Below are 7,198 nucleotides of genomic sequence, written 5' to 3'. Positions count from 1 at the left end.
GGCGTGGCCCGGCCGGCGGGGCGGGACCAGCTTGGTGGGCGGGGCCAGCAGCTCCTGGCTCGCAAAAAGTCGGATTTCCTTTGTGACCCTCAAGGAATTTACACAGTAATTTCTGGATAGTACGATGCAGCCGAGGCATACTTTCTTCTTCTTCTTCTTTTTTTTTAATTGGATGCTAGTTCTGCCATCTCCTTATGACGAATGAAAGGCAGAAAAGACAGTCCAGACCGACAAAGACAATATCGCCCTCCCTGTCCATTGTTCACTTGAGTCACAAAATCCCAAAGTGTAGTGTCCCCTCCAAGAAGCCGCAATACAACAACAACTAAAAGAATGAACTGAAAAGTGTGCAGTCCGACATATGCCCCTGAAACCACAAACAAGCTATAGCTTCACTTCTAACTCCACTACTTAATAGGAGTAGGGCTGGATAGGCCTGTAATCCCAGCACTTAGGAAGCTGAGGCAGGAGGAACGAAGTTCAAGTATGGCCTGGGATGACAAGAGACCCTGTCTCAAAATTTTACAATCACGAAAAAGGCTAGAGATGTAGCTAAATGGTAGCAAGTCCCTGGGTTCAATCCCCAGTTCTGCTAAATAAATAAAGATAATATTGGGAAGCTTGATCAGAGTGTGAGTGTAGTCCTGTCAGTCCTGCTCTGTTCCAAAGCCACAGTCGCACTTTTGTCCTCATCTTTGCTTTGCTTTGTTCTTGCCACGTCAGCACATAGAGGGCCAGGGCTCTGACTCAGCCCCACTGCCCAGAAATATTTGGTAGCTGCTCACTCCTTTGTTTTCCTGCTCCCTTTCCTGCACCTGCATCTTTTCTCCTCTTGAGGTCTGAATGTTAGTTACGGTGTCTCAGAGCTCAACCTTTGCCACCCCTCTTCACTGAGGACATAAACACCCTTGTAAGGAGTGGAGATGTCTAAGTGTCTCCGCTGCCCCAGCATCTGCCCTGTGTTCCAGGCTCACGAACCCAGCTTTTAAAAGCCTAGTGCACCATTACTGGGCCCTTCCATCGTGGAGGTTATTTTGTTTTGTTTTTTGGTACCGGGGATCAAACTCCGGACCTTGTGCTTGCTAGGCAGGAGGTGGAACCATTGAGCTAAATCCCCAGCTCTCATGAGGGTTGTTTACGCCCTCCTGCTTGGGTCATCACTGAGGTCCTATTTCTCACACATGCCCTCCTCCTGAGGTTGGATTACCACTTGGTGCACAACAGCAGCCACTACTGCAGACCCTGGCACGCTCAGAGCTTGTCAGAAAGTGATGGGTGCTCCTGGTTGTGGTTTTGAGGAGGAATCCAAAGACAGGTGCATGTGATTTTATTGCACTGTATCCTATATTAGTAATTTTTATTGCTTCTCTACTAATTATGCTATTATGCTATAAAAAGAAAATGCCAAAATTATTATTGTTGCATGATTTATCTGGGCTTTTTGTTTGTTTGGGAGACAAGGTCTTGCTATGTAATTCAGGCTGGATTTGAACTTGCAGTGATCTTCCCGCCTCAGTCTCCCTAGTGCTGAGATTACAAGCATGTGCCCCACCACCTCTGGGCTGTTGCACTGGTTACGGGTTTGACAACTTGCAGCTTCCAATTTTGGAACACTAGGCAAAGACACCACTACTGGGACTAGTAAAACTGTGGCTGATGTGTTAGAAGTTAGGCTGTCCATCTTGGCTGATGAGTCCCAAATTCAAATGTTTCTGATAATTAATTTTTGAGTGGTTACTTCTCAGTTTCCATAAGGCAAGTGTTTGGGGAACAAAGAACAGATATGCATAATGTACTGGTTAGTGCTTACATGAGACGTGACTGCCTTGAAAGTATATTTTCTAATTTGCATGTTGTTGACTACGCAAATTTGAATCCAATGGACAAGTTTTCCAAGTTGCAGCCTCTCATAAGCAAACTCAATGAGAGATGTGTGACATTTGTTCCAAATGAGATATATTTTAGCTTTGATGAAACTGATTCCTTATTTTGGTCATCACAGGTCCAAACAATTCATTCAGGGAAAGTCCATTCAGTTTGGCTTTGAGGTTCAGTGTGGTGCCACAGGCCTGGACTGCAACTGCTGATTTCAGCTGTGTCAGGGTAAAAACTCAAAAACTAAACATGGGGTCTGTGGTGTCAGTGAGCCATTTGCCCTTCAAAGTGTGATGCTCTTGAAGAGGCGTGCCCTGGGCCATAGTATTTGGTGTTTGACAAACTTTTCACCTGTATTGCTCCTCTTGACGAGCTCAGTTTTAATGGGGTATCAGGCAACAGGTACAGTGAGAGGGGATCTCCTGCAAAGTGCCACTGAATCAGCGCTAGAGAATGGGAGAGACACATTTGATCATCGAGTTGATTGCAAAGACAGTGTCGTCTTCAGAAGGAACAATAACAGTGTTGTCGCTTGGCCTCGTCTGGTGCCGGCACCTTCCTGGGTCTCGTCAGTGGTCATCCCTAGAAACTGAAAAAGAAGATCCACACCCAGCTGCCAAGCATGATGGGAGTGTGGCACCAGTTCATGGAGGTGCAGACGGGGCCACTGAACACACCGAAAAGGTCAGGCATCCGTCCACGGAGAGAAATAGTTGATCAAGCCCCCTTTTGTTCCATTCTAAATTGGTCTTACGGAATGCTTGGCAAGTGCATAAAACATGATGAGAAGAAGTTGGTACATTTCCTGGAGTTTTGTGGATTGCAGTTTCCCAGTACCTGGACACTCGCAGGCATCCTCCAGGTCCTGCCCTAAAATGAAGAGCTGCTGCGAAGTTTGAAACTGGCTCAAGTCACAGGGGCAAACATCATGCAGTCGTGAAACAGGGAGAGCAAACGTACTGTGCCGAGCTTCATAAGAACACCATTTTTTTTTTTTTTTTTTTAACCAGGGATCAAACTCGGGACCTTTTATTTGTCAGACAGGTGTGGCGCCAGTGAGCTAAGTGCTGGCCACAGGAGACCACTTTTTGACATACAAATGTGATGTGTTACTGACGTGCTCTGTGGAGTGTCACAGGGAATAGTGAGGGTCACCACGCCTGAGCAGTGTAGTACGCACAGCGTAACAGCTGCGTGGCCTAGTGTGCCATTTATGGAATGCCGTCTAACTCACTGTGTGGCAGCCGGGAAGCAGAGAGAGGAAGGGGCCAGGGACAGGACGTACCCTTCAGAAGCACGACCCCCCAGAAAATTTAAAAAAGTACGCCCCGGTGACCTACTTCCTCCGGGCTGGGCCCAACTCTTTTGTAAAAAATGAAAGTAATGAATTTATTTACTTATTTAGCAGTATCGGGGATTGAACTCAGGACCTGGCACTTTCAAGGCAAGTGTGGCACCACTGAGCCAAATTTCTGGCCCAAATTTCGTTTTACCTCAAGCCCCCTCCCCTCCCTACATACAAAAGCTTTGTTTCCATTTTTTCCTTCTATTTTCACTTTTTTCTTGTCCCTCCCTCCTCCCTTGTTCCCCTTCCCATTGGAACATTTTCCTCCCATTTCCCAACATCTGTTATACATGTCAGTCCTTATTTCCATATTCTGTTTCTCACACCAGAGAAACAATGTATGTAAGCATGTGTGTGCAATTTATTTCACCTAAGAATATGGTCTCAAGGTCCATCCATTGAGCTGTACATGTCTCAAGATCAGCCTTCTTTACAGCAGAGTAGTACTCCACTGTATAAAAACCCACATCTTCTTTATCCATTTGCTAGTTGACGGGCAGTTGGGCAATGTGGCCTTTACAAACTGTGCCGCTAGAAACAAGGGTGAGATTATATGGCTGTGATCTGATGCTTTTGATTCTTTTGGGAAGATCCCAAGAAGGGGAATAGCTGGGTCAAATGGAACCTCTAGTTTTAGTGTTTTGGTATTTTAGTATTGGGGATTAAAATTAGGGCCTTGCATTTCTGAGGCAGGTACAGTGCCACTGAGGTAATCCTCGGCCCAGTGTTGTTTTGATGTGCATTTCACGAATGACCGGTGATATCGGGTTTTCATGTATGTATTGGCCATTTCTAACTCTTCACCTGAGAAGTGTCTTCTCATTCCAGATCCCCACTTTTGCGTGGTGGACTCAACTTGTAGCACACAGCTATGAACTCATCATGGATGAGGTGCTGACCCTGAACTAATCAATTCCCTGAAGCCTCACCTCTGAACACATGACTCTTGGGGGAGTTTTTTTTAAATCTAAACCACAACATTCCAACCCCGGCCCAAAGGTTCATTTCCATCGCATTAAGTAAAATGCATTTAGTCTATCTTGAAGAGTTACTAGAGTCTCAACAGTTCCAGTATTCCTCAAAGGTCCAAGCACAAAGTTTCTTCTGAGACTCTTAGCTGCAAATCTCTGTAAAAATAAAAAAGTAAGAAACATATTCCCGGGCCAGGGATTTAGCTCAGTGGCTCCACCGCCTGCCTTGCAAGCATGGGACCGAGTTCGATCCCTGGTACCAAAAACAAAAACAACAACAACAACAAAACAGCTCTTGGGCTGGGTTTTTTTGTTTGTTTCTTTTTTGAGATAGATAGGGTCTCGCTATGTAGTTGAGACTGACCTGGAACTCACTGCGTAGCCCGGGCTGGTCTTGAACTCACAGTGATCCTCCTGCCTTAGCCTCCCGATTGCTGGGATTACAGGCGTGAGCCACCACGCCCAGCCTGGGCTGGGTATTTAGCTCAGTGATTTAGCTACCTGCTTCAGAAGCGCAAGGGTACTGAGTTTGATCCTCGATACCACAGAAAACCTCAGAAAAACAAACAAACAAAAGCTAATTAAAAAGAATGCTTCTAAAACAGAGTAGAACAGCTCTTTATTAATGCAGATAAGAAATTTAAGCATATTCCACTATCTTAAAAACACAACTAATATATTTTTATTCTCTCATCCCACTACCCCCTGCCCAACTCCATTGCCCTCATGAATTAAGAATTTAAAATAAATAACAATGAAACAGTTCTGTAGTAAGCCAGGCATGGTGGCGCATGCCTGTAATCCCAGCACTCCGGAAGCTGAGGCAGGAGGATCGCTGTGAGTTCGAGACTAGCCTGGGCTACACAGTGAGTTCCAGGTCAGTGTCAACTACATAGTGAGACCCTGTCTCAAAAAAACAAAGAAACATAACACAATAAAACAAAACAAAACAAAACAGTTTTGTATTGTCCTTTATCCAGCATGCTTACATAATGATGAAGTTAATATTCCCTTCTTACAAAATTTCTCTTTTCTTTCCTATTTAAAAACAAAGCAGTGCAGCTGCTTTGCCAAGTGCAAAGTCCTGAGTTCAATTCCTGGTACCAGAAAAAACAAAAAACAAGGCAGGCCAGGTATTTAGCTCAGTGGCACCACACCTGTCTTGCAAGCACAAGGTCCGGAGTATGATCCCAGTACCACCATCCCCAAAAACAAACAAAACAAAAACAAAAACAAAAAACTTTCCCCCTCCCTCACAGCACCGTTGTATAAAGCAAAAATAATCAAGATGTTAATCTACATAAAGCAATCTTCAATTTATACCCAGACAGTGGTTTATTTGTTCTCCTCTCTCCTTTTACTAGAAATTTAAAACACACACACACACACACACACACACAATGGCAAAAATATTGAGTAACACTTTCCAAGTGGTACAAAATTAAGTGTCAATAATTTACAACAAGAGGTACAGTTATGATTTTCTTTACAAAACTCTCAGTGTCAGGGCCAGGGATTTAGTTCAGTGTTTGCACCAATTGCCTCATAAGTGGAAGGTCCGGAGTTTGATTCCTGGTACAAAAACAAACAAACAAACAAACAAAAACCTCTCAATATCAAAAAAGAAACTGAAGGGCTGGGGATTTAGCTCAGTGGTGCCGCACCTGCCTGGCAAGCACAAGGTCCTGAGTTTGATCCCTGGTGATGGAGGGAAAAAAAAGGGAAAAAAAGGGAAATTAAGGGCATTAGATCTTCAGTTTAAAAATTCATATGAAGGGAATATAAAAAATACTCTGTGCTTCTGAGCAAACTCTGTGCTGTGCACAGGTGAGGGAAACGTTCCTTTGCATACAAGGAAGACAGCTGAAAAGGCAGTTATGTAACTGCACAACTTCCTGGGTGCTCCCGCTGGTGGTCGTCTTCCCCTCCAGGTATGGTGGTTGTAAAGGCTGCGCTTCCTGTTTGTGTGCAAGTCGCACCTGGCCACCTCGTCCCTTTGAGCTCCACACTCCTCATCCCTGCTGGTTGACACAGAGCCCAGGAGTGGCTTTTCCACTGAACTCTGACTCTCTCCAGGACTGAGCTCCAAGGATCAGTGTGGCTCCTCGAGAACCTTGGGCAAAGTCCGGCTGCAGTTACAGTGGCTGCGCTCCACGGTCCAGCCTGTGCTGGGCACGGCCAGGCAGGAGCCTCCCTACCTCCCACTCTGGCTGTCCCCGGTCAGGGACCTCACGGTGCAGACAGACAACAGCTGCTGCCCACTGGTCCTCCTGGCTTTCCTGCCCTTGTGGAATTTCCTCATCTGGGTGGCACCTGCGATGATTCTGAGAAATGGAGTATGACACGGTGACATCAATGACGTGGCAGGCACAGGAGAGGGGCTGCTGTCCTGCTGACTCTCTTCCACCTACTCTGCTGAACAGGCGGCGCTGTGGAAAGGACCTGGCAAGGAGCTGAGGTCAGTCTCTGACCCCCAACCAGCACAGTGCTGTGAACACCAGCAGAGCTGCAGGTAGCCGTCAGGAGACATCAGCCACTGAGTCTGCCATGCGAGACCCCAAGACCAGATGCCCCCGTGGCTTCCTAACCCACAGTAAATATGAAATGCTGCTTGTGTGTTTGAAGCTGCTAAGTTTGTGGAAATTTGTTACAAGCAATTGATAGTTGGCCAGCTGAGTTACACGATGCTGGGGTAGTCTTGAAACTACAGTCACTGCCCTTCCAATGGCTGGCCCTCCCGTTCTGGTTATTTTTGTAAAGACATGGTCTCACTGCATAGCCTACCCTGGCCTCAGACTCCCTGGGATCCTCCCTCCTCAGCCTCCCGACTACTGGAGATGCAGGCGTGCGCCAGCACACCGCCTCCTCTCCAGTTCTTGGAGACACATCTTGCCTTTCTTTCCCAGTTTAAACGTGGAATCCTCTTCGCTGCTTTCCTCTCACCCCCTCCAAGGGCAGGGAGTGGCGGGAAGGGCGGGAGGAAGCGCAGCCGCGCCGGGGGTTCCTG

This window comes from Fukomys damarensis, unplaced genomic scaffold (assembly GCF_012274545.1).
Source record: "Fukomys damarensis isolate Sample0158 unplaced genomic scaffold, DMR_v1.0_HiC HiC_scaffold_20, whole genome shotgun sequence".
NCBI lineage: Eukaryota > Metazoa > Chordata > Mammalia > Rodentia > Bathyergidae > Fukomys > Fukomys damarensis.
Note: the sequence above shows the minus strand (reverse complement) of the source record.